Source organism: Mustela putorius, unplaced genomic scaffold, assembly GCF_011764305.1.
Source record: "Mustela putorius furo isolate JIRA1106 unplaced genomic scaffold, ASM1176430v1.1 tig00000250_pilon_pilon_pilon, whole genome shotgun sequence".
NCBI classification, from domain to species: Eukaryota; Metazoa; Chordata; class Mammalia; order Carnivora; family Mustelidae; genus Mustela; species Mustela putorius.
Window position 1 is genome coordinate 197,836 of NW_025421328.1, and position 25,921 is coordinate 223,756.

At 46.9% G+C, this 25,921-nt stretch overlaps 1 long non-coding RNA gene across 2 annotated transcripts; it reads left to right on the plus strand.

Annotated features, from left to right (window-relative positions):
- Window positions 1–4,003: 4,003 nt before the first annotated feature.
- Window positions 4,004–18,946, plus strand: LOC123391592. Of its 2 annotated transcripts, none has more exons than XR_006606284.1 (3): window positions 4,004–4,127; window positions 13,123–13,248; window positions 18,894–18,946. It is a non-coding gene; the product is annotated as an uncharacterized LOC123391592 (long non-coding RNA). The 2 variants fall into 2 exon arrangements; XR_006606283.1 differs by lacking the exon at window positions 18,894–18,946 and adding an exon at window positions 16,245–16,394.
- Window positions 18,947–25,921: the final 6,975 nt, after the last annotated feature.

Below are 25,921 nucleotides of genomic sequence, written 5' to 3' on the forward strand. Positions count from 1 at the left end.
AATATGTGAGCTACCGGTATTCTGTAGAGGTAGCAGTGCAAATATGCTATGTGGAAATTTTTTTAACTTTAAAAAAATTTTATCTTGAAATACTTGTAGATTTATATGCAGTTATAAGAAATACTAGAGACATCTCACATCTCCTATAACCTTTATCCTGTTTTTCCCGGTGTTAATGTCTTGAATGACTGTAGGAAACAGTAACACATTCAGAAACTTGACACCGACACAATCCAGACTTTATTTAAATTCCCAAGTTTTACTTAGACCTATCTGTGACATTGTCAGGTAGAGGAAATGAGAAAGAAAGAGAGTGTATGCGTAATTAGTTGTAGGTAATGTTACCATACATGTAGTTTGGAATGCCACCATCACAGTGAAGATACAGAGGAAGTCCGTCACAAGAATCCCTACAGCCCAGTCCTCTGCTCCCAGCCTCTTCGGCAACCACTCATCTGGCCTCTCTCCAGTGATGTTGTCATTTCAAGAAAGTTTTGTAGAAGGAATCCTATATATGTTACCCATTAAGTGTGGACTTTTTTTCACTTAATCATAATTTATTTAAGGTGAATTCAAATTGTGTGTTTTACTAGTTATCCCTTTTTACTCTTCAGTTGGTATTCCATGCTGTGGACATACTGAGGCTATAATATCCACCCATTGTAGGTTATTTGAGTTGTTTTTCAGTTTTGGGCTATGATCAGATAAAGCTGCTAGAAACACTTACGTAAAGGTTTTGGTGTGATAATAGGTTTTTCTTTCTTTAGAATAAATGCCCAAGACTATACTTACGGAGCAATGTATTGACTGTTTTTTTTTTTTTTTTTTTTGACCATGTAGATGAGAATGAAATACCTGCTGTTAGACATTGCTAAACAATACACCTTAAATGGAAAACTGTCATCTTAAGTTCCTTTTAATTCTATTACAGTTTGTGTTTGAAAACACAATTTTTTGCCTTTGGTAACTGTGAGAATTTGTTGAAAACTAAATTAGCTTCTACTAAAAATTTTGAAGGGTTGGGTTTTCACTTATAACAGCATTTTTTTAATATTATTATACACAATTCACCTGTCAAACAATTTAGCGAGTTTATACATGTGTCCATTAAACAGATATTTGTGGAAAGAGGGAGAGAGAATCCTGAAGCAGACTCCCCACTCACGATGAAGACCAACGCTGGGCTGGATGCCAGGACCCTGAGTTCGGGACCTGAGCTGAAACCAAGAGCTGACCGTGCATACCATTTGGTTTAAATGGTAAAGATGTTTGTTAATTCCCAAGATACCCATTGAAGGGCAAAGGTCAATATGGCTTCAGATTGCCTTAGAGATCCAGGCTCCCTCTGCTACTTCTTGTTTCCCTAAGACTGGTTCCTCACAGTTGGCAGAAGACCTTCACTGGTAATTTGGGCTTCAGTTCCTGGCTTAGAACACTAAAACTTTGGTTCCTTGTAGCGTACACCATGGAGAGTTTAGGCTACCATAGCATTTTCCAGGTTGTGTAGATCAGAGTTCAGGCTACTGCACCATTTTCTACGTTGTAGCTATTATGTTTATTGGTTCCTGGTTTTCCCACTGCGACCTGCCTAAGGGATGTGAAGGAGTGGTACCTATTACAGAGCTGGGGGAAAGGCTTAGGAAGTCATTCAAGTGAGTTTTAGGAAACAATCTTGGAGCTCTTTTCCCATAGACATAGAACTTGGGGTCGAGCAGAGTTGTCTGACTGGCTCTTGCCAGTGAGTTTGCTGAGGGAATAAATGGTGGCAGTTCTTCTAGGTGAGGTATGAGGTGAGATGCTGTGCTCTGTAGGGTCCTGGGAAGGGAGTTACGCACCTGAGCAAATAAAGAGAAGAAACGGCCACTGGCGAGGGGTGGAACGGTGAGGGGCTGTGTACGTGAGCACCAAGACAGATGGCTGAGTCTGCTGAGGTTTGTAATGGTGCATGAAATGTGCCTCTGATGACCTTTGGAGGTAGCTGATTGTCCTCCTTGACCTGCTTCCTGAGAACTGGGCCCGAACCTATTGACCTCCCCTCACCTGCCTCGCTTCTTCCCCTCTAGGTCTGCAGTAAGCGTCAGCTACTGGCATGATCCTTCCATCCAGCATTTTATAAGACTGTCTAAGGAGAAGAAGGCCTCCAGAATTAACAAAGGCAAGTGACTCCCTCCCTCCCAATGTCCCCTCATCAGCCCAGAGGCCTGAGGTTTTAGGGGTTCATTCTTCAAAAGAGAGAGTTCCAGTGTTCACTCTCTCCCGTGGCATATGAAAGCGCTCATTTCCCAACATCCTCACCAACACAGGGAACTTTTCATTGTGGTTCATCTGTTATGCAAAAAATGTGATCTTACGTATATTTATGTTATTGTATTCCTCTTATTTGGGGGCTGAAATTAAGGATCATTTTTATATGCTTAAGAGCCATTTCTAGTATCTTTTACAGTGAACTGTCCAAGTAAGGAATCACCTTTTTGGCCATATTAAAGTGATAATAACACTATTAGGCTCTGCAAGTCCCTTCTATCAAGGAAGGCAATGAAAAGATTTGAGATGGGAGGGTGACTCATTCTCGATCAGATTGAGAAGTTAGCCAAATGACCCCAAGTCCTTGGGGATGCAGGGAATCCTGGCCAAAAAGATAGAGCCTCTGGGTAGATTTTGTAAGAAATGCAAAGAAAGTTTAAAGTGACAATAAGGACAAGGACCTTCCTTTGAGCTGAGGGTGAACCCAGGCTTTAGGAAGATGGGACCAGGGCTGCCTAAGAGGCCTGAAGCCTCCATTCGGGGCTCCTGAGGCAGCTTTCGTAACCAGAGGCGTGGCCCTCCCTTGGAGCCATGGGGACCTGGGTTCCTTGAGGCAGCGAGTCAGCAGCCTGCCTGCCTTCTTTCTCTGCATGGGCTGGCATGTCCAGAGTGCTTCCCAAGTAGGGTGTGGTGAGCATCATTTCAGTTTTTGTTTCAACATCCAGTCTGTTGTGGATGATACTGTATAACACACAACAAAAAAGATTTCCTAGAAATAAAATGCAAGATAACCTGTAAACTACAAGCTCAAATTATTTATTAGGAGAATCAATAGACACAGAACTCCTATATCACATTGCAGTACATTTCTAAATGCTGCTCAGGTTTTGTTCTTAAGATAGTTACACTTTAAGCAACAGGGCTGTAGAACACAGATTTTATCTCCCTTTCCCCCTTTTATTCGCCATCTCCTTTACCCACGCTCCTCACCCTGGAGCCGAATAAGTCCATTTTGGGGGCAATGTTTGCTCGTGCCTTCCTTTCCTGCAGTCAGTCTGTGAGGTCAGTTTATAAGCATAGAGAGTTTTACCCACACAGGTTGGAGATGAAGGGAACATGGTAAGAAATACATCTTTATTTTATTTCATTTTGCTTGGACATTTATCTGCCCCATATTCTGACCGCAAAATATTATATCGTCTTGACCTCGCATGTTGATGTTTAGCTGAGTCCTCAGTAGTTTGCACCTGGGCACGAAAAGCATATTTCGAAGAGGAACATTAAGATCTGATGTTTTGATGTAAAACACTTGTCCTTCCTGTGTACAATCATGGGACATTTTATGGTAATCTTTAAAGATTTCCTTTATTTATTTATTGGAGAGGGAGAGCATGAGTGGGAGAGCCAGAGGGAGAGAGAAAAACAGGCTGTCATCAGAGCAGGGAGCAGATCCTGACCTGAGCCAAAGGCAGATGCTTTACCGACTGAGCCACCCAGGTGGCCCAAGGGACATTTTTATTTCTAAGATCTTTATTTCCACCATTAAATCATTAAATAGATTGTAGTTACTTTGGTTCCAGCAGGTTTAAGTTAAAAAGAAGAGAATGCGAAAGTCTTGATTTCTCCCATGAGTGCACAGGAAAATCACTGACCCCAAAGAAGAGCAGCCGAATCCTCATTGGCTCTTCTCCTAGGGCGGGCTCTGCAGGGATGCTTTCTGATCTCACTGAGAGATAACTTGTCTCTGTGTCTCTGTCTCAGGATATTTTGCTTGAGTCTATGGCGTCAGTCAGCTGATAAGGGCATTTCTGCAGAAGACAGAATGTCATTGTCAAATTCTAAATCTTGGGACTGGGATGGAGACCACCTTCTGGAGATTAAAGGTAAGTGAACATTCGCCCTCTTCTTTCCCGAGTTGTTTCATTTGTGAAGGTGGCCGCCTGGTTCAAAATGTTAAAAATATATTAATAGGTGACTGCCTCTCTCCCACGCCTATCCCCAGCTACTTGCACCAGCTGCCACCGTCAGCCACGTACTTGATGTCACCTGGTCCCCGGTGAAGAATGGGTGCCTGGCTTCTCATCCTTTGCTGTTATCAACAGAGCTCCTGATAAAAACCCTTATCGACGTGTCCTCTGCATGAGTGGAAGACCCCGCCAGTGGGACTGTGAGCGCTAGACCCCCGTGTCTGCTGTATTCACAATCACAAAGATTTTATTGTCAGCGTGACAGTGTCTTCAGTACAGTTTAGAGATGTGCAAGGCTGGTGATAGTGATATGTACAAAGGCCTTTCATAGCTGCTCCCTGATTTCATCCCTCACCTGCTCGGTTAACGATCAAGAACAGTTTTATCTTCTCTCACAGGAAATGAGACGGGTCCGGTTAGTGGCAGAACCAGGACCAAATTGACTGCAGGTCCCACAAGTCCAGGTTGCTTCCGTGTTTCTCTGTACAGAGCCTTGTGCTTGCTCAGGGAGGTCTTTGTGGTCCAGCAGTCAGTGGTGCCTGTACCTCAGTGGCCATTGTGTGGTGGAAGGAGCTGGATCAGAATGTAGGGGCAGATCATATGCAGTAGGAACAGATGCCACTGGAGAAATGCCTCCTCTCAGCCCCACGTCCTTTCTAATTGGTCCCGAGGTTTGTTTTCTCCTTCGTGTCATATAGTTGGGTTGATCAGGAATACATCTGACATTTTCATTTCTGGTCCAGGTACACTGAGTCTTAGGTACCCCTTCCAAGGATAAGGTTATCTGGCAGTAATAAGGACTGCAAATAGCACAGGGTAGAAGAGATTTAGTGGAGGTGTTTTGGATCAGTCCAAAGGGTTTTTTAAAAAACTCAAGTCCCCTTGAAACAAAAGAATGCCTGTTCCAATCATCTTCATGTTCATTCCCTGCTAGAGGGTAAAACTCTTGACACTTGCCACTTGACAATGGCAAGGTCTCCAGTATCTTGTAGGTCTTCCTTAGCATAGGAAAGTTCTTTTGAAACCCTTCCCTCTCCTTACCTCCCCCACCTTTCAAGGGTGTATCAGTTCCCCCCACAACACTGATGCCACTCTTTCTGTGCACGGATCCTGTCCCCGTGCTTTAATAAAACCACAATTTTGCACCAAAGAGGTCTCAAGAACTCTTTCTCGACATCGGCTCTGGACCTCACCCCACCAAACATCTCCTACATTCCAAACCTCTATGACTGCTCCCCTGTCTACCTGCCATTTGGCATTATTTCTATCTTTTCCTACAAATGACGGCAAAGGAGGCACTGCTAGGCTTTAGGGGACAGGCATCAACTCTGGAACAGGATCAGTGCACATGAAGATCATGGAGTGGAGTAGCAACCAAATTAAACACAAAACAAAGCCACTAAGCGAAAAGTTATGGGGGAGGGACCCGCAAACCCTCAATTGCAAGTTTAGAAAATGAGAGGGGAAGGAAAAGCATTTTGGTACACGCACACCAGAAGAACTGTAACATGTGCTTTGGCCAAACCTCACTCCCCATTTGACCCAATCGTTGGGGGAAAAAACAAAAAAGCAATAGCTGTGGAAGACTCACACTTGGGTATCTCATCCAGAATAAGCAGTCAGTAGGTCCAGTACAGCCAGCAGCCCTAAAGACCTTGAAAGCTGTGCCCCAGATAACTGGGCATATGACCATCACCTCCAGGAGCTCTCAAAACCACCACTGAGTGATTCCTATTCCAACAGCCAGTTGGTCTACAAACCCTGGTGTCTGCTGTCATTTCATAGTGGATATTGTTTCCCGTCAGGCATTAAAGCAGAAACCAAAGAAACCTTGAGAGGATCTGCATCCAAACCCAGAGGGAGAAAGGATTTTTTAAAAGCTCTTTAAAAAAATAAAAAGAAAAATAAACCTAAAAGTCGGCCCAAAGCGTTTCCACAGTTCTATCCTCCCAGAGGCCTGGGTTTGGAGGCAGCAGCACCTCTACAGTCCCTCCATGGATAGCAGGAACTCCAGAGGCAGATCCTATGGGCCCGGACCTCCAATTAATTCTTTCTTGCAATTAGGCACTTGGAGGCTGAGGATCTGCATAGGTAGGGTGCCCCCAAAAGGCAGAGAACTCCTCCCCCAGAGCACAGCGTCCATGGGGCCTCAGGCATATCAGTGCCCAGAGTTTTCGCACAGGGCAAACCCTGGTGTGGGGGGCAGGGGAAGGCTCAGGTGCAGTTCCCCCAGGGCGATGCTGGGCATGGCCAGGACAGAGGGTGGTGGACACCCCCTGCAGGGGTCATCTTGGAAAGGCCAATCCACCAAGTAGCTCTTCCCAGAGTCTGGCACCGGCCCAAGCTGGCCTCCAGTCTGTGGCTTGGCGCAGACCCAGACCAGGTCCCCTTTTGCCTGGTGCGTGGTGGTGGCAGGGGATGGGAGCCCGCCACCAGGAGAGCCGCCAGCCCTCCCATTCTGGCTCCTGACCTCACCTGGCACAATCCCAGCCCGAATGGGCGTATTTACAGGCCAGGGTCTGGTTGGCCAGCTGCTTCACGCAGCAGAATTGCTTCTTCATCGTGGCAATGGGGTGGGCAGCGGGTCTCCCGCGGGGCAGCTGCCAGTGCAGTTCTTAACCCTATCCCCTAGACTAGCATCAGTTAGGACTGGCAAGGGTGTTGGAATCAGGACTCTGCTGCTGCACACCTGCCACTCTGTGCAGGCGGAGGACCCGCGGACCAGGCGTATCCACCATTCTGCCCAACGCCTGCCTGGTCTAGGTGCACAGCTGTGGGAGGTGATAGAGGCGCAGCGTGGGCAGTGGCCAGTGAACCACCAGAGCAAATAATGACCAAGCTGTCCCTGAAGAACTGATGGGGCAAGGAGAGACAGAGTACTGTGGAGCCACTGGAGGCTGGAAATACACAAAGTCTCCATGAGGGCCACCCTCTGTGCAGATATAGACCTCCGGAAGTGCTCTGAGGATCCTCTCTCCTAGCTGGATGTATGTATATGACCCTGTAATTTACACCAGAATGAAAAATGTACTATTGGGTGGAAAGACCATACCACAGGACTTTGTGTATTGTGATCCCACTTAGGGGAAGTAGAGGGCCATGTGCATTTTCTGGGGCTAGGGACCTGGGTGCAGTCAGGCACGATCATGCACTAGGGGCACACCCTGGAACGGCACCAAGGAGGACAAGGGGCCCAGGCCTGGGTGGGAAGTTGTGGGGATGAGCTGTGGGGACAGGGACCCGGACCAGTGGCCAGAGGGCCTTGGCTGTTCGGAGCTACCTGACCAGCAGAGGCGTGTGGAAGTGAGCGGCAGGAGGTGGCGTGGGGGGGTGGGGGGTAGGGAAGGGGCATGCAGGCATTGCCTGGAAAGGTCTGTATGCTTAGGCACAAGGGAGCTCTGGAGAGGGGGGTGGGGGAGGGAATTGCAGGCGTTGCCTGGTAAGGTCTGTATGCTTAGGTACACCTGAGCTCACAGAAGGGGGCGGCGGAGGGGCATGCAGGTGTTGCCTGGAAACCTCTGTAGGCTTTTGATTCTTAGCCTTGCGCAGCTTGGGGTTCTGGGACACTTGGCGGGGTAGTCCGACTGGGCTGGACGCTTTTGTACCGCGGACCAGGACAGTTGTATGACCGTCAGATGTTCTCCTGGGCTGGTAGGCTGGGCTCTGGCCTAGGCCATTCCCTAGGGGCCGTGGACAGCAGCCAAACCTCTTTGACCAGGGACATCGATATTAAGAGACATGTGCTGGGGAAAGGGACTTTCCCTGGGGATGCCAGGGATTTGGCTGATGTCATCTCAACCCAGACACAGATCAGTAGACTCCTCCATGAGATTGAAACATTGGAGGCTGAAGTAACTCATTGGAAGAAGTTGTGCCAGTGTTCCACCCAGGGACCAAATACCATCAACACAGAAATACTGTGGAAACTGAAGAGCCACATCAGGGACCTAGAGCAGCGGCGGAAGCGGGAGCTGGACAAACATCAGCTGGAGGTGGCGGGGTTGCAAAACACCCACCGGCAGAAGCTAGCAGACCTCACTGACCGGCACTGCCAACAACTTAGAGACTATCAACGGATGGATCGGCTCTCCAAAGAGAAGACTGGGAAACTCACTCAAATTATCCAGCAAAAGGATTTGGAAATTCAGGATCTTTCTAGGAAAATCTCTGTGGCTTCTCACTGCCAGAATGGGCACGTGGAACAACTTCAGCGCCAATTGCAAGAGTGTACTTTGAAAAGCGAACAGGTCTTGGTGGTCCTAAATGAGAAGACGAGGGAGAATAGCAATCTGAAAAGGAACTATCACAGAATGACCAATCGACTTGCTGCCAAAGAAGCAGAACTCCAGAAGATGCAAGAGGAAAATCAAAAACTGTCCACTAGAATAGAAAGCAGTTACATAGAGGTGTTTAGAGAAATGATTCGGTATTTGTCACACATTATTCGAGAAAAAGACCTGGAAGTGGATGCGTTAAGTCAAAAATGCCAGACTTTAATGACAATCCTGCAGACACCCTGCACTGGTCATGCGGTTGGAGGAGTTTCTATTGATCAGTTCCAGCAGCTTCTACAGGAACGGGACACATTAAGACAGCGGGTGACAATCATGGAGGAGTGGAAAGAGCAGGTGCTGACCATGGTCCAAAATATGAAGCGTGAGTCACCCCAGCTTCAGAGAGATCTGCGACAACTCCAGGCATGGGCTTGCACCAACAGCGAGGTTCTGAAGCTGCAGACAACATCTCTTGACCAGATCCACACTTACCAAGGACATGAAATACACTTACAAGAGCTAGAGAAGGAACTGGCACAACTTCAGCTCCGCATCGGGGAGCTATGCAATGCCAAGGACCTCCTTTTAGGGAACCTTGACGCGATTTTCCTCCCTCCCTCCAGCGACACTGAAGAGGCAGCCGACTCTCTGAAGGCCGTTAAATCTGACCAAGTGAGTGAGTCTTCTCAGGTGCTCCAAGAGGAGGTAGAAGAGCTCAGAAAATCAGTGCAAGGAAAAGATAAAAAGATTCAAACCCTCCAGGAAGATCAGCAGAGACGGATTGCTTCAGGGGCTGCTACGGGGGAAGGAGAAGGCAAGCCACAGGAACACAGCGATTCCGATTCCCACATGGAGCAGCAGAAGGAGAAACAGGCTGTTCTACAAGATTTCCCTCAGGCTCAGGACCTCCGAATCCCAGCAAAAGTGAGGAACTGCTTTCTTTACAGGAGAAGCTCAGGGGCCAACTGAGTGAGAATGAGCTGCAGAGGCAGGCAGTCACCAGCCTGAAGGAGAGGATAGCAGATTTTGAAATGGATGTGTGTCTGCTGAAAGAGGAAAATGGAAAGATGGTGGAAACATGTAGAGAAAAGGACATGGAAAAACAGGCCTTGCAAGAGACAAATCGGCTTCTGTCAAAGATGCAGAGGGAGGAGGAATCCCAGCCTGCTGTGATGAAAGAGAAGGCACTTTCTCTGGAGCAAGTGCTGGGAGAGAAAGAACACGTAGAGAACGGGGAATTGAACTGGCATATGGAGGTCATTCAGTCAAAGCAGGAAAAGGCAGTTTTGGATCAACAGGAGAGAGATGATGTCGTGTTGGCACAGAAACAGAAAGAAATGGAAACCTGTGCCCACCAGAAGGAGGGTCACCAGTTACATGAGAGAGAATTGCGCCTAACCCAGGAGCTGGAGAGAGGATGGCACCTCGCTGCAGAAGCCCAAGATTCTCGTTGCCTGGAAAGTTTGGCTTCAGAAGACCAAGTGGCTCAGATAAGAGAGGAAGTGACGGTCCTGCAGGGAAAACTCGTTTTGTCTTCCGCTGCCATGGAAAAGGGCAACCATAGAGCCAGTCTGCGGTGGAGTTGCTGCGGGAGCAATTGCACATGGTCACCCAGCAGAAAGAGGAAGCTGCGCTCCGGCTTGCTGCCTCCCAGGAAGAGGGAAGGCACTATGATAGAAGGCTAGTGAACCTCAAGCTGGAACTCACTGAATGGATGGAAAAGGCAGACACCCTAGAAGGAAAACTGAAGTCGTTACAGGGACAATGGCATCAAACAAATGTTGACTTGGAGGTGAAGGAGGACCAACTCCAAGAGTTCAAGAAACAGAATGATGTCCAGCAGGAAATACTGGACGACACACAGAAGAAACTCTTGACCTTAGTAAGTAAGGCTGAAGGAATGGTGGACAAAACCCTCCTAAGGAGACTCTTCGTGGGATCTTTCCAGGCAGCTGATGCGGAACGGCAAGAAGCATTGAGGTTGATGGCAAGCACACTGGGGATCCAAGAAGACCAGCTGCGGCAGCTGCGTGGTCAAGAGCCTGCGGGTGTGCCCAGTGGGGTGACTGGGGAGCCTGGATCCAGAAGCGCCCCCAATGCACCTGGGAAGCCAAATCACCAAGCTGTGGCCAATTCTTTTTCAGGACTTTTTGTCCAGTCTCTAGAAGGGGAATCTCATTCAGCTTCTCCATCGCCAAACACCTCTGCTCATGACATGAAACCCCCAGATTCAGGAGGAACAGGACAACTGTCTAGGAAACAAGGCCCACCACGACTGAATGCTACCCTGGGATCCACACCTGGAAAAAAAGATGTCAAACCCCGAACCACAGCTGTGTCTCTTATTAACGCACCTGGACCGGAAATGGATGGGTTGGAGCACCTTCTTCTAAATGTTATCTCTGATTCTTTACCCAGATACATGCCCTATATACTGTCACCTGCCAAGAAGGTTGGAATGGCAGCCAAAGACCTCTCAAAGAAATAGATGATTGTCAAGCCAGAGACGAGACAATGCTTTGAAGATCCCAAGTCACTCTGTGTCTACCTTAACCCCAAATGCCCTTTTTCAAAATGTAAACTATTTGCAGTTCTGCTTTCAGCTTAATAAGCATAGTATTTTATGAGTTAACCAAAAAAGGGGTCATTTAATAACTGCAGAAGTATTTGCCAAAATGAAAACAGTGGTGACTTCTTTTTCTTTTTTTAAGATTTTCTTTCTTTCTTTCTTTCTTTCTTTCTTTCTTGACAGAAATTGGGAGCACACAAGCAAGGGGAGAAGCAGAGGGAGAGAGAGAAGTAGGTTCTCCACTGAGCAGGGGAACCTGTGACCTGATCCTTGGACCCCGGGATCATGACCAGAGCCAAAGGCAGACAGTTAACAGACTGAGCCACCCAGATACCAGAACAGTGGTGACTTTGTTAGGACAGCCGACACTGCTGGGCTTGGGGGCTGTGGTCAAAGGATTCTTCCAATAATGTCTGCAATGCTTTAAGGTTTTCACAAGGGTCAGGTGTCTTCGTATATCTGATCTAGGGAACACATCAACTCGTTTTAGTCTTCCAAATTTATCAAATCACGAGTACACACTCCTTATATGGGAAACAAAGTGAATGGCACGAAAGTACAAGATGAATATAAGGTTAAAAACAAAAAGGCAAGTTTGCTTTTCCCAGGTAAGTCTCATTTCTGTTAGCTTATTTTTTAGTTTCTATTTTTTCAAAATCATTTCCTTTTCTGTTGTCTGCAAAAGCACTCTATGGGTAACCTGAGTCCTCTTGGGCCTTATGTATATTTTTCTAGTTAGGAGTATTGTATTCTCTGACTTGTTTTATTTTTTTCCCTCCAAATCACTCTGCCTTGGAGACCATTTGAAATGGGAATGAATCCCATCTTATTCTTTAAAAGAAAATCCAGCTGCTTATGGTTCTACCCTACATTATGCAAATAGCTCCCCTTGATTAGCATTTAAGCGGTTTTTACCTGGAATATCCATGGTCAACTCCCTTGTTCATTTCTTCAAAAGCCCCTTCAAATCTTCCTTTGCCCTTCGAGGCGAATTGTTCCATTGCACCTTGGAAATGATCCATTCAGATTTCTTTAAGGACCTCATTCCATTTTCCATTCTGCTCTCTCTTCAGCCTGCCAAATATGGTCATTCCTTCCCTGCTTTCCTGTTGTCAGTGCTCTGATTCAACCACTGCTGTCTCAGACTGGTGCAGTAGACTCCCTAACGATCTTGCTGGTTCCACTCTTAACCTCCCTTGAATCCATTCTGAACTCTGCTGTCAGGATGAACTGAGATGAACATGTGACGTTACTTCCCTTCTGTAATTACTGGAGAGTTTCCCCACTGCCTGGGGTTTGACCTTTAAGAGAGCATCCAAGCCCTTGCCTTTGCGGCCTTCCTTCCTCTTCATCGTTCACATAAAGGCTGCCCTTTAGCTCCAGGTGAATTCTTGCAAGCCCCAAATAGATTATTATCCAAACAACTTCAAGTCCATGAGCCTCCTCTTTGTGCCTTGACAGAGGTACAAGTGAGAAAGATTTCATCCTCTTCTTCACCCGTTGGCAAAGGGAGGGATTCCAGCCCTAAAGCTATGCAATGTCCACATGCAACATAGCTGAGATCCACCGTAATTTGTTACCGACCTATCCTCATGGCCCAGGGAAGGAGGACACACACATCATGCAGGGCCATAGGGGACGTTGCACCTGGGAACAGAATGGACAAGGGCTGTGGGTGCAGACTATGTAGTAAGAGGAGAGTGAAGGTGAGCCCTACTTCCTGCAGGAGGGAATGACTGGTTTGCTGGATCATTCCACAGGCTGTCAGGGAACTGGAACTTACTACTTGGGGAGAAACTGTGCCTGGTACCTGTGCTTAGGAGGCCTTGTTGGCCAGAGGATCTGATTTGTGGGAGCAGAGTGAGAAGAGAACATGGAGTGAGGCCATTTGAGGCCATCTGAATCTTAATCAAACTCGGGCTTTCCATCACAGTGGACTCTGGTATTTGGACATCCATTTCATCTGAGACCCTTAGTGCATAGTAAAGTGCTTCTCCAGGACGTGAAGCTGTACTGTGAGCAGGTGGGAGACGTGGTCATCAAAACGAAAATGTAATATCTTCCATAGATGTTCACGCAGTTGATCCCAAGGAAATCCCTGGGTGGCCAAGGGGTAGAAGGAAGAGCTGAAGTCCTCCAGCACCATGGAATCTGGCAATGCACTGTGGACAGAAGCCTCCACCTCCACCTGCAGGTAGGATAAGCAGACTTTGGCTTCAGCCTGTAGCAAGTAGGCCTTGGTGACTCTATTAAGCTGGTGGGGGTGCCATGACCCAGAGAATAATAGACAGCTGGATAGGAAGGCTCAGAGCCTGTGAGAGACTCTGTTTCCAGGAGAGCCCAGTGCATGGCCTGCAACTGCTGCTTTCATGGTCTATAACCCAGGTCCAAGGAGGGCTGTATCTTGCATTGGGATCCCATGGACAATTGACAGATAGCATGGGTGGTCCAGGGACTCCAGGAAGGAGAGAGGAGGCTTCTGAAGCCTTTTCTCCTGGGCAATAACAGGTGATTTTTTTAAAAAAAGATTTTATTTATGTAGTTAAGAGAGAGCTCTGACTGGAAGAGGGTGTGGAAGGGAGAGGGAGAAGCAGGCTCCCCACCAAGCAGGGAAGCCCCCTGCCAGGCTTGATGTCAGGATCCTGAGTTCAGGACCTGAAAGTAAGGCAGATGCTTCACCAACTGAGCCACCCCATCACCCTCAACAGGTCATTTTTACTTGCCTTTTGTTGAGGGGAGACCCTCCTGACTTCATTGTGAGCACAATGACAAGTAACAGCCTAAATGGGCTTCTGTAAAATTTATAAACAAGGAATATGTTGCCTCAGAACCCAAAAAGTACTGAAAGATGTTGGACTTCTATGTCCTTTTTTTTCTTTTTTAAAGATTTAATTTGTTAGTTGATAGAGCACGAGAGAGAGAGAAGAATAGAAGGGGCTGGCAGGGGCAGAGGGAGAGGGAGAAGCACGCTTCCCGTTGATCAGGGAGCCTGATGCAGGGCTTGTTGCAGGACCCTGAGATCAGGACCTGAGCTGAAGGCAGACACTTAACTGACAGAGCCACCCAGGAACCCCCGCATTTGTAGGTCCTTAACAAGTTTGTCAAATAAATTTCCTCACAGTAGGATGTCTTTTTTTTTTTTAAAAGATTTTATTTATTTACTTGTCATAGAGAGAGAAGCGAGACCAAGCACAGGCAGACAGAGTGGCAGGCAGAGGCAGAGGGAGATGCAGGCTCCACACCAAGCAAGGAGCCCAACGTGGGACTCGATCCCAGGATGCTGGGATCATGACCTGAGCCAAAGGCATCCGCTCAACCAACTGAGCCACCCAGGCGTCCCACAGTAGGATGTTTTAAATGTGATGTCACACCTATGTTCCTGGAGAAAGATGGGTGTAGTAAGTTCCTACCCACAAAGGTTGCCTATGATAGCAGAGCGGTTTGGATGCTCTTTGTATAACAAGGTATATCATGTGTCCTTCAAGGTTGAGGCAAACATGCCTGTGAGGATGTTGAAATAGGCACTGATCAGAACATCTTGGCCAAATCTATCATAGCGAAGTATTCACCATCTTTAAATTGGTTGGGCTCCCTCATTTTTAAAAAAATTTTTTTTAAATTTTATTTATTTATTTTCACAGAGAGAGATCACAATTAGGCAGAGAGGCAGGCGGGGGTGTGGGGGAAGCAGGCTCCCCACTGAGCAGAGAGCCCAATGTGGGCCCGATCCCAGGACCCTGAGACCATGACCGGAGTTGAAGGCAGAGGCTTTAACCCACTGAGCCACCCACGTGCCCCATCCCTCATGGTTTTTTAAATGACTTTATTTCTTTATTTTAAAGAGAGAGCAAGAGAGAGAGAGAGATAGCAAATGAGCGGGGGTAGGGGGTGATGGCGGGAAGGGAAGGGCAGAGGCAGAGAAAATCCCATGTGGACTCCACCCCGATGTAGCTGGACATGGGACCCAATCCTATGACTCTGAGATCATGACCTTCGCCAAAAGCTTAACCCACCGAGCCCCCCAGGTGTCTCAGATGTTTTAAGGGGACTGGGGTTTATTTTAATCAGGTATGGTAAGACAGGCAGATATACAAGTAACTCTCACAACGGAAGAAGTGTTTTTGGACTCACAGATCCCATGAAAGGAGGTGCTGGGAGGCATGGAGGGCCGCCCCGGGAAGCACCAGGCTTGGTCAGGAGAAAGAGGAAGTGAAGGGACAATAGGGGGCAGACCCTTTATCATGGATTCCGTGGGAAGGGGCAGGGGAGTCTGGGTAAGCACGTTTAAGACTGCCTAGTTTGTGTCATCTCAGTGGGTTCTGGGACACAGTGGTGTCTGGAGTAGTCTGTCCTTACCCCTGGGGTGATCAGGGCAGGGCATAGTGGCCCAGAGTGTAAGAGTTTCTTACAAGAGGTGGTTGGGGTTAAAGCCTCTGATTTGGTTGCTTTACCTGTGAAAGGTTTGCTGGCAGGCAAGCTGCTGACCATCTCTAGGAATTCAGTAAGCCTGCCAAGGACAGTCCCTCCAAAGTCAGCAAGGCCTGAGATGTCAAAGCATTAAATACAGATGATAGAAAATATGGTTATTATATTTGCTATAAACAGGATTTGAGCCCTCATAATAATTCCATTAAGGTTAGGCAACCAGTGCCTCCTAGCAACATTAGAGTTCATTCAGAACCTATGATGTAGTGGCACAAAAGCCAGTCGGCCTCCTTTTATTTTTGCCAATTAAATTATTTTAGTAAATTTTGGATTTCTTTTTTATCAAAGATTTTATTTATTTATTGGAGAGAGAGAGAGAGAGCGCAAGTATGTGTGATAGAGCAGGCCTCAGGGGGAGTAGCAGGGAGAGGTAGAGGGAGAAGCAGACTGACTCCTTGCCCAGCAGGGAGCTTGATATGTGGCTCTATCCCAGGATCCTGGAATCAAAACCCAAGCTAAAGTCATTGACTAACCATGTGAGCCACCCAGGTGCCCCTGTAAATTTTGGATTTACAGTTGGGTCAAATTTTGAACCTATGTTGAATTAGTCGGGGCAGGTGGGGGGTGGGTTCTGCCTCCTGTATTCAGATTTCTCTCTTCCACTCCTCCTATGCTTGGGTCTGTTTCTTCCTGGAAGAAGAAACCCCTGTGGGGTGGGGGAGTGTCTCATTACCCTGCTCCTCTTTCTCGGGTTTTTTTTCCCAGAGTGTCTCAAATCAGCATCATCAGCCTTGGAGCTTCCGTTGTGGCAATGGTTGTATGGTTTCAAGTCTCCTGGTGTAAGTCAAGTGGGAATTGATCCCCTCACTGTGCCACAGGGGTCCCCCGTATGTTTCCCCCATAATCCTGAGGATCAGGATCCTGTGCCAAACAGATTAGGCAATGGGGTGGTCAGTGGAAAGGCACAAGACCCACAGTCTAGTCGTTGATGAAGTAAAACCATCTTCTGCTACAGCCCTACCTTCTCTCAGTATAGACTGTTTCCCTTCCCCCCTTTTCCCTCTCTACAGATTTCCTCAGGATAGATTTTCATTTCTAACCACACAAAGCCATGAGATTTTGTTTCTGTACCCATCTAATCACATGGAGCACATGCTCTGCATGTTTATGGGGAAAGGGAGCTGGTTTGGTCAGCCCACAGATGGCCATCCTCTTCTTGTGGGAATGCCAGTCCATCTCCCATTGTTCGAGTCCACAGCCAGGAAAATCATTCTTTCCATGGCCAGAGTCAGAGCCTCAAGCCCCCGAATCACAAGATTAGTCTTTTGATGAGCTGGGGAGCAACAACACTACGAGAAAGGCAAGTGTGCTGGTGAGGTGTTTGGCACTGGGAGAGAAGTGGAACACCAAATGCCCCCCCCTCCACTTTTCTGTTTTTAATCAGCTGGTGGGCCCTGGGCTGCCATGGATGTCTACCTGAAAACCTTGAGGGCTCAGGAAGACACATGGTAACAGGGAGAGGAGTGGCAGCTCGGAGTCGGGCAAGGCCACTCCCAATGCCTGAAACACAGTGACTCGGGAGGCTGCTAGGGAGCCATTCTTACATTTCCCTGGGGCCGCGGTCTCCCTCCTTTGCACCCACAACACAGAGGGTCAGCCCCAGGACTGTGCTTGAGGTGCATTGTCCCCCATAGACCTGTACATCAGCCCCAAGCACTGGGCCATCACCCAGTCCCTGGAACTTCAAGCACACAGGTCAGCTTGCCCTGCAGTTGCCAACCTCAGGGTTGTGACTAGTAAACTGTTGGAGACCAATGCAGGCCACATAGGTGACACCTCTTCCCCAGATACAGCCAATTTTCATTCATTCTCACCTTTTTGGCAAGGATGGGGTATTATTTTGGAAATGGATGGCGACCTCCATTTGAGAGAATAGAACATGAGCCAACACAACTTGCCAGTGATTGCCAGTTCCCTCCCAGATCGTCATTGTCACCCCTGAAGGCAGTGACTTAGCAAAGCAGTAGGCCAAGCTGACCCCATGTCTTCATTTAATGTGGGGACACCCTGTTTGTGATGCCACTTGTTTGAATCACCTTCTCCTCAGGTCCCTGATGAGGCCTGAGGAGACCTGCTCCAGATGTTTGGGGATCCCCTGACACCTGCTACATGTGATTAACAACAGTTTACTAGTCACATATACTCACACTTCAGGGGAGAGGATACCAAACACGGTGCAGGACTGCACAGAGATTGCACTTGGGAACAGAGAGAAGGAGCAGCGCCTTGGAAGGACAGACTTGGTTGAAACAAGAGGGCAGGCAAGTCCTGGTTCCCATGGGAGGGTATGAGTTGCTTCCTTGAAAAATTCAGTGGACTTCTAGAGAACTGAACACTACTCCCCAAAATCCAGTAGGCTCTATGTCTGGTCCCTGTGATGAAAAGGGTGTTTGGTTAAGAGACCTCCCCTGTGATAGGGAGAGGAGAACGTGCATGATGCCATTTGAGTCCCTCCTTGATCTTCAGGTGTCAAGATAGCCCTTATTACAGAATCTTAATTTCAGGACTTATGCCATAAGAGGGTATGACAAAGTAATTCTTACCTTATGTAAAGTAACTTGTATTCCTCTATGCTAGCAATGAATATGTGGGCTCCACAATCAAACACACATTCACAATTACTCGTACAAAGAAACTACTTCGGGATAAATCTAACAGTGCCTGTCCAGGCATCCCATGCTGAAAGCTATTTAGCACTGATACAGGAAGTCAAAGATATAAATAAATGGAGAAATGCACCATGCTCGTGATTTGGAAGACTAAGCATTGTAAAGATGTCAATTCTCCCCAGACTGATAGAGTTAATGCAGTTCCTATCAAAGTCCTGTCAGCTTTGTTTGTTTGTGTTGAAATAGACAAAAATATTCCAAAATGTATGTGGAAGGACAAAGGAATTAGAGTAGTTTCAAAAACTATTTTGGAAATAATACTAATGTGTGAACACAGTCTACAGAGTTTCATAAGTGAGTAGTTAAAATAAGGAAGGCTGTGTGCTATTTGCAGGACAGATACATGGGACCGAGCAGAACAGGGGCACCTGGGTGGCTCAGTGGGTTAAAGCCCCTGCCTTTGGCTCAGGTCATGATCTCAGAGTCCTGGAATGGAGCCCCACATTGGGCTCTCCCATCAGCAGGGAGCCAGCTTCCTTGTCTCTCTCTGCCTGCCTCTCTGCCTATTTGTAATCTCTGTCTGTCGGGTAAATAAATAAAATCTTCAAAAAAAATTAAAAAAAAAAAAAAGAACAGGGCAGAACAAAGAACCCAGGAATAGTCTCCACAAATAAGCCCAACTGTATTTTGAAAAGGGCACTAAAGCAACTCCAATGGGAGAAAACTGGGTTTGTACTCTTTACAGCCTTCTAAAGCTTGTGGAAGTCAGAGAGGCCAAACTCAGAAACAGCATCAGCAGAGAAGGATGATGGTGGTGTGACCCAGGCCCTACCAGGTGGGAATGGGGAAGGAGAGAGATTGGGTGACCCGGGTTGTGTGGGTGGGGTCCAAAGAGCTATCTATTGATGGTTTCCAAAGGCCTAGGGAGATGGGAAACTGTCCAATCAGCATGTGGGCACAGGCGCCAATGAGGGGGAGGGTTGTTAGGATAGCTGACGGGGGGGCGGGTCACCAATATGCCTCTGCTGAGTGCGGGGCGACCAGCTCCCATTTTCCAGCTTTCTGTGAGGCTTGCTTCTTGCCTGGCATCTCTGGATCCCTCTTCCTTGCCCCGGTGGGTGCAGAACCTCCAGACCCATGGCCACTGGCCTGAGGATGCCCTTTTTCACCTCCTGTACTTCCTCTTCAAGGTTGACGCAGAGGATGACAGATTGAGCGGCCCCTGGGAAGATGCTTCTCTGTGCAGAGGTACCTGTGGGGCATGATGTCAGGACCCTATGTCCTTGGGGCTAGGGCCTTGCTGGTAGGCAGCCTGTGTCTCAGGAATACACTGGATTGCCAAAAGGTATCTGTCAGCTCCTGCGCCCCTCGTTTCGTATCTGTGAGGGGCCCAGAGCAGGGCTTCATTTATGGAGCTGCTAATTATCTCAAATGTGTTGTGAGAAAGGGAGAGTGGGAATGCAGCCTGAACCAGGCACATGGTCTTTCGGCCTTCTTGGGGCTCAAGTCCTGCTAAAAACCCGATGTGAAGCGAGTGAGTTGTAGTTTTGATGGGGGAGAAGTTTCGGTTCTCCCTCTTCAATAGTCACATTCCACTAGGGGTTGTCAGGATCTCCACTGTGCACCTGAGATAGGGACAATTAGGGGTGTGTGTGTGTGTGTGTGTGTGTGTGTATGTGTAGGGGGAATGGCCTTTTGGATGGGTAGTGGGCCTTCAGTGACTGGAAAGCCTGATCAGTAGGACTGACAGGATGTGTGAGGGACTCACCAACTGGTTGGAAAAGACAGGAAGGATATAATGATCCGTGAAATTCATCATTACTATTTTGCATTGAGTGCTGAAAAATACAGCGTGCATTAGAGTTTATCCTTTACTGAGTAGTGTTTAAGCTGAGACCAGAAGGCTAAGAAATAAAAGGCGGATGTGGGAAGGTGTTCAGTGAGAGCAGGGAAGGCTGTGTACTGTTACAGGAACTGAGAGAATGTCCTTGAATCTCGGGCCACGTGGGGACTGTAGGGTGGGGAAAACCAAGGTTTGGGGTGAGGACTTGGACTTTTTGTAGGTTCTTGGAGACTAATCATAGTGATTTAAAACATGATGCCCAGGCCCAAGCTGATCCTAGCTCTGCCTCTTATGAGCCGTGTTACTCTACCATTGTAGGTCTCATTTTCCTGAAGGAAAAAATGGGGGTGATAATAATCCCACTTCATAGATGATTGTAAAGATGAAATGATATTTAACGTTAATAAAACACTCAGAGCCATGTCTGACATGTAGTAGGTGTCGGTGGTTGATTCAAGAAATAAATAGGGGCACCTGGGGGACTCAGTGGGTTAAAGCTCTGCCTTTGTCTCAGGTCATGAACCCAGGGTCCTGGGATCCAGCTTCACATTGGGCTCTCTGCCAACAAGAGGCTGGATCCCAGGACCCTGAGATCAGGACCTGAGCTGATACCAAGAGTCGGATGCTTTGCCAAACTGAGCCACCCAGGCACCCTTACAGGGCATGTTGCCTTAGGAAAATAAATTGCAAGGATAAAGAAAGAGGAGGGAGAAAGTGAGGCCTGTAATTAAAAGAGGCTTGAGAGGCTTGTTAACCGATTGCAAGGTATGGGTCTTATCCTCACTCAGGATTTAACAAATACAGAGAGTCAAAATATTTATGACATAATCAGCTAAATTTCTTTTTTTCCCCAAGATTTTACTTATTTAGAGAGAGATCACAAGTAGGCAGGGGCAAGGCAGAGAGAGAGGAGGAAGCAGGTGCCCCGCTGTGCAGGGAGCCCAATGCGGGGCTCGATCCCAGGACCCTGGGATCATGACATGAGCCGAAGGCACAGGCTTTAACCCACTGAGCCACCTAGGCGCCCCAATCAGCTAAATTTGAACTGTGACTTGACATGTCATGATATTGCGAAATTATTTTGAAATGTTTAAAGAGTGAGGATAGTTTTGCGGGCATATCTATGTGTGTGTCCATCAAGGGCAATTTTGCTCCCTAGGTGTTTGGCAAAGTCTAGGACATATTCGGTGGTCATAAGCACAAGTGAGGAAGAGGCTCTCTGCACCTCATGTATGGAGATCAGGGGTGCTGCTAAGCATCGTAGTATACTCAGGACAGCGCCCTCAGCAAAGAATGATGGGGCCCAATATGTGGGTCATGCCAAGGTTGTGTAAGCCTGTTCTGGAGACAGGTGTTGACGTAGCCATGGGTTCAATGACAGGATGAAGATAGTTGTTTCAAAATGTTATGGGGGCTGTGGGGATGGGCTGTGAACTGAGAATTATTTAAGTTATTGACAGGAGTTCCTTATACCAGTCTCTCTATTTGGGTGTGTATATATGTATCTATCTGTATGTTTATATCGTGTGTGTGTGTGTGTGTGTGTACAGTATGTGTGTATATTATATGCAATTGTATATTTCCATAACAAAAGCTCACAAGCTTGCTAGGGGTGATGTAGAGTCTGTGTTCACGTGGAATCTGGTGCCAACACGTGGGGAGGGTGGACAAGCTGAGACGGGGGTTCGCAGGAGCGGCAGCAGTGGCGTCCTTAGCAGGCTTGGTCTGCAGTGGAATGTTGGTGGTGTCTGGCTGTCGAGCTTCCCTTTATCCCTGTTGTATTTTCATTTTTTTGTCTTGTTTTTTGGCCTTCCTAACAACCTTCCAATAAATTCTTTTTCTGTTAAATTTAGTCAGAACCAGTTTCTGTGAAGCAAGAATTCTGACTTACACAAGAAAAGGGTGAAGCTGATGTATAGAGAAAAGGTGATCTGACTGTGGGAGGAGAGAGAGGAATTAGGAGAAACAGATATATAAAAATATATGTGTCATTTATATATCTAACAACTAAAATTTACAGAGTGTATATATAGATAGATAGATAGATAGATATAGATAGATAGATATATCTATATCCACATACATATGTATATAATATTTGAGAGAAAGAGAATCTCATGGTTTCTGTTTTTCTTGTTCTTAACCTCTATCCCTCTCAAGACAACAGTTTAATTCTTGTCCAGGGATATTATGAGATAGCCCCATTTTTTTAATATAAGAAACTCTCCTTTCTACTTCAATAAATGCAAGTGGTTTTCTGTCACCTGCAACCCACGGAAGCTCAGCATAGTTTAGATTGTGATGTGCTCACCTAACCACGTCTTTGCTATACTTGCTTTTTCTCACTGCTGTGCAGAGGTTCCACAAATGTCTGTTTCATGGGCACACGATTGTCATTTGGCTCCAGACAAGGAATGAATGTGCTGTTCATGGCAGCAGAGGCACTCTGGTCTTCTTGGCCTTTCCAATAATCATTGTAAGTGGACACATTTATTGAGAGTTCATTCTGTCAATTGTGCCTGTCTTCCATAAGTTTTGCCAGTAAGCCTCAGTCTCTCTGAACACCCCTGACTGTAGGGTCCTCAGTCCTTGGGTTTGTGAGGCACAAGGAATGAATGAATCCAGCGGGGTCCCTTGAGTGACAGCCTGACGGCCTCTCCTGGTGGGTCCTATACCAACAGACAAAGGCCATTGCAACTTCATTGAGGAAGGTGGCATATAATGTGAAAGAGTGTACAGGCAGGATAGCCTGGGTTTTCCGAGAACAGGCTTTGAGTCAAATAGCCTTAGACTATCACCCTATTTCTACCCTGTGCTCCTGTGCTTCCTTAGGCATGTTTTTTGACCTCTCTATCCTCGGTTTTCTTGTCTATAAAATGGACTGTTTTATGGATTAAATGAAAAAAATGTATATATATGTAAATTCACAGAGAAGATGGCATATGGGGAGCCATGTAGAAATGGTATTTTTATTATTACTCAACATTGTGGTTAATATTATAGGAAAGTTCTTCTGGTATAAAGAGCATGAAGCACGAGATGCTCCATTTGGCCCCTTCCAGGCCCTGTGGTTTCCATGATGCCACTTACTCATCAGCTTATTGATCTTATGCATGGGTGACCCCTTCTGGGCCAGCACATTAATTATGCAGCCTTGGTAGCTCCCAGGGGCCTGGTCTTGTGGGGAGGGTTTTTGTGTTGGAGCTGTTGGGTACTGGCTACCTGGACTCCATCACCTTCTACCTGTGTGACACTCGGGACCTAATCACCCTGTGAGAGGAAAGCAATTCTGGCTGTTCCTTTGGGTTGTTGATGATGATTAGATGGAATGGTACATATAAAAAGCCTGGAACATGTCAAGAAATGTTTGACCTCATTCGATTTTCTTACTCTTTTTTACTAGCTCCCAGAACAGCCCACTTCTACCCATTTCTGTTTCAGAGAGGTGAAGTGATTCTGCGAAGGCCATAGTGTTAGGCGAATAAGGTGAGGAAAAGACATTGCAGGTGTTGTGAAGAGCATGAGTAAAAACTGGGGAGTAAGAACCCGCTGTGAAGCTGCAGGTAACCAGGCATAGCTGGAGAGCCAGATGTGGGTGAGGGAAGGGTGAGGGATGAGTTTAGGAAGGACTTTGGATGTTGTGCTGAAAGACAGTGGGTCCCTGAGGGACTTTTAAGTTGGAGTGACCTCGTTTAATTTGCATTGTCAGAGCATTCCTGAGGAGAGGTTGGAGGAGGAGCCAGTAGAGACAGATTGACTCCAGAGGAGGAGGATTTTCTCTGAGGGATCATGGCAGCCAGTGCAGAGGGTTTGAAGCAGGAGTGAAAGGATCTGGGTCCTTAAGGAAGGCACAGCCCACTGGGGAAGAAGAGGCCTGCATGGGAGGGAAAATGATGTAGTACAGTGCCCATCACAGATGCCAAGAGCATGTAGCCTGGAACTGCCGGTCACACAGGACTATGGTGATGGGTTCCATATTCACGGAGCAGTGCATTCAGATCAGATGGGATCAGAGCAATAGATTCTGCCAGTTCTGCTTTGGTCAGTAAAACTCAGGATTTAGCTTCCTAAAGTCCTGCTTTGTTAGGACTGCTCTCTCTTCTCAAGGGGTATATGTGTGTATTGGAATAAGGGACCAACATCCTAGTTACAAAATCAGGAGAGAAACCTTATTTTTGTCTGTGAGATTCTACCTGCCTCCAGCCCTCAAATGAGAGTGCAGCATTGTTTGTCATCAGGCAGATGTGATTCCAAGTTCACACCCTGCCACGTCACTGTATGACCTTGAGAAGAAAACCTCATTTCTGGGTCCTCGGTTTTCTTATATAGACAGTGGGAGTTATTATGCTGTCTTCTTCCTAGAGTTGCTGTGAAGATGAGATAGTGCATGTGTGTTTGTTATCTCAGAACATAGCGTGAAGTGCAAAATGGACATTAAGCATTGTTTCTTGCCTTGTCATTCGTGACCTTGTGCCCAGGTCAGATAGTTTGGGTTCCCATCCTGACATCAAGTCGTGAGAGCCATTTTGTTTCTATACAGATTTCAGTGACTACAAGAGAGTCTGAATACATGACCAAACAGACTTGAATTGTCCTCAGTAGTTCGGAGCCTCCGATTTCCAGGAATGTTTCAAGGATCCCCCTGGGGGCATAGCCCACATGGAACTCACTCAGAAGCTTTTTGGGACTTGGTGACCCTTCTCACTGTGATAATGGCACAGCTGAATTTCCCAGAAGGGATCATTAATCAGAGCAGCCACTGATCCTACAAAGGCAGAGCTGAGCTCTTTGCCAGGCATCTAGGACAAATAGGATTCTTGCTTATGATTCTTGGTTTCAGTCCACCAGGGAGAGAAGGAGAAGCAGACTCCCCCTTTCCATGGAGTAGGTCATGGTTCGATATAGACCATGGATTAGTTTTCAACTTCCCTTACCTCTAAACTCAGCACTTGCTTCCTTCTACCCTGTATACCCCACAAATCAGAACAAATGCTGAGCTGCTGGTATATATGATGGGCCTGAGGAGGAGGAATGCCAAAAAGTAGAGCAAGGACATATCCCATATCTTCTTGCATATTCACTGTATGTCCACTCCAGGGTTTTGATCCTGTGAATGAATAAGAAAAAGAAATAATAAATGGAACTTCATGAGTCTATGCTTTTCTTCACAGCATCCTTCCTTTCAAATAAAATCCAGAAGCCATATGCAACCATGCCAAGTCATCTGTGTCACTCAAGTGTAGAGCCCGTCTCCTGCAGTGAAACATGCAGATCAAATGTGAATGCTTTTCTGTTGCTGTCTAAAGCTGCTTTCTACCAGGATGGCACTGCAGAGCTCATTGCTTCGAGGAAAGGACAAACATGGAAAAATTAGTCCTCAATTTCAGTTCACAAAAGGGAAACTGAAGATCTCTTGCATGCAGAATAGAACCAGGACCTATTGACTCTGCTGAAGAATTTATGATCTTGAGTATATCATTGACATTGGCCCCAGTTTTTTTGTCTGTAAAATGGGGAGATGAAGTTAGATCAAGTGTCCCAGTAGGTATAGTCTTGGCTCTTGGCTTTCTGGGTTGGATAATACTGATTGTGGAAGCTGTTCTGTGCATCGCAGAATGTCTAGAAGCACCCCTGGCCTCGACTCAGTAGACGTCAATAGGATTTTCCTTACTGTGACCAACGGTGTCTCTAGACGTTGCCAGATATCCTTTGGATATAAAATCACCCTGGTTGAGAACCACTGGATTAGATCTGTTAGATGATAAGCAATTTAAAATTTTCCAAGCTGGAGTGAGAGTCAGGGCTCTGCTATCTCCTGGTACCTAGCCCTGTGTGTGGCATTGTGGCAAGGATTCAGTACAAGCTGAACAAGTGAGATGAAATAGACAGTTCCTTCCAGTTCTAGGTCAGTTCTTTGGCAGCAAGAGAAT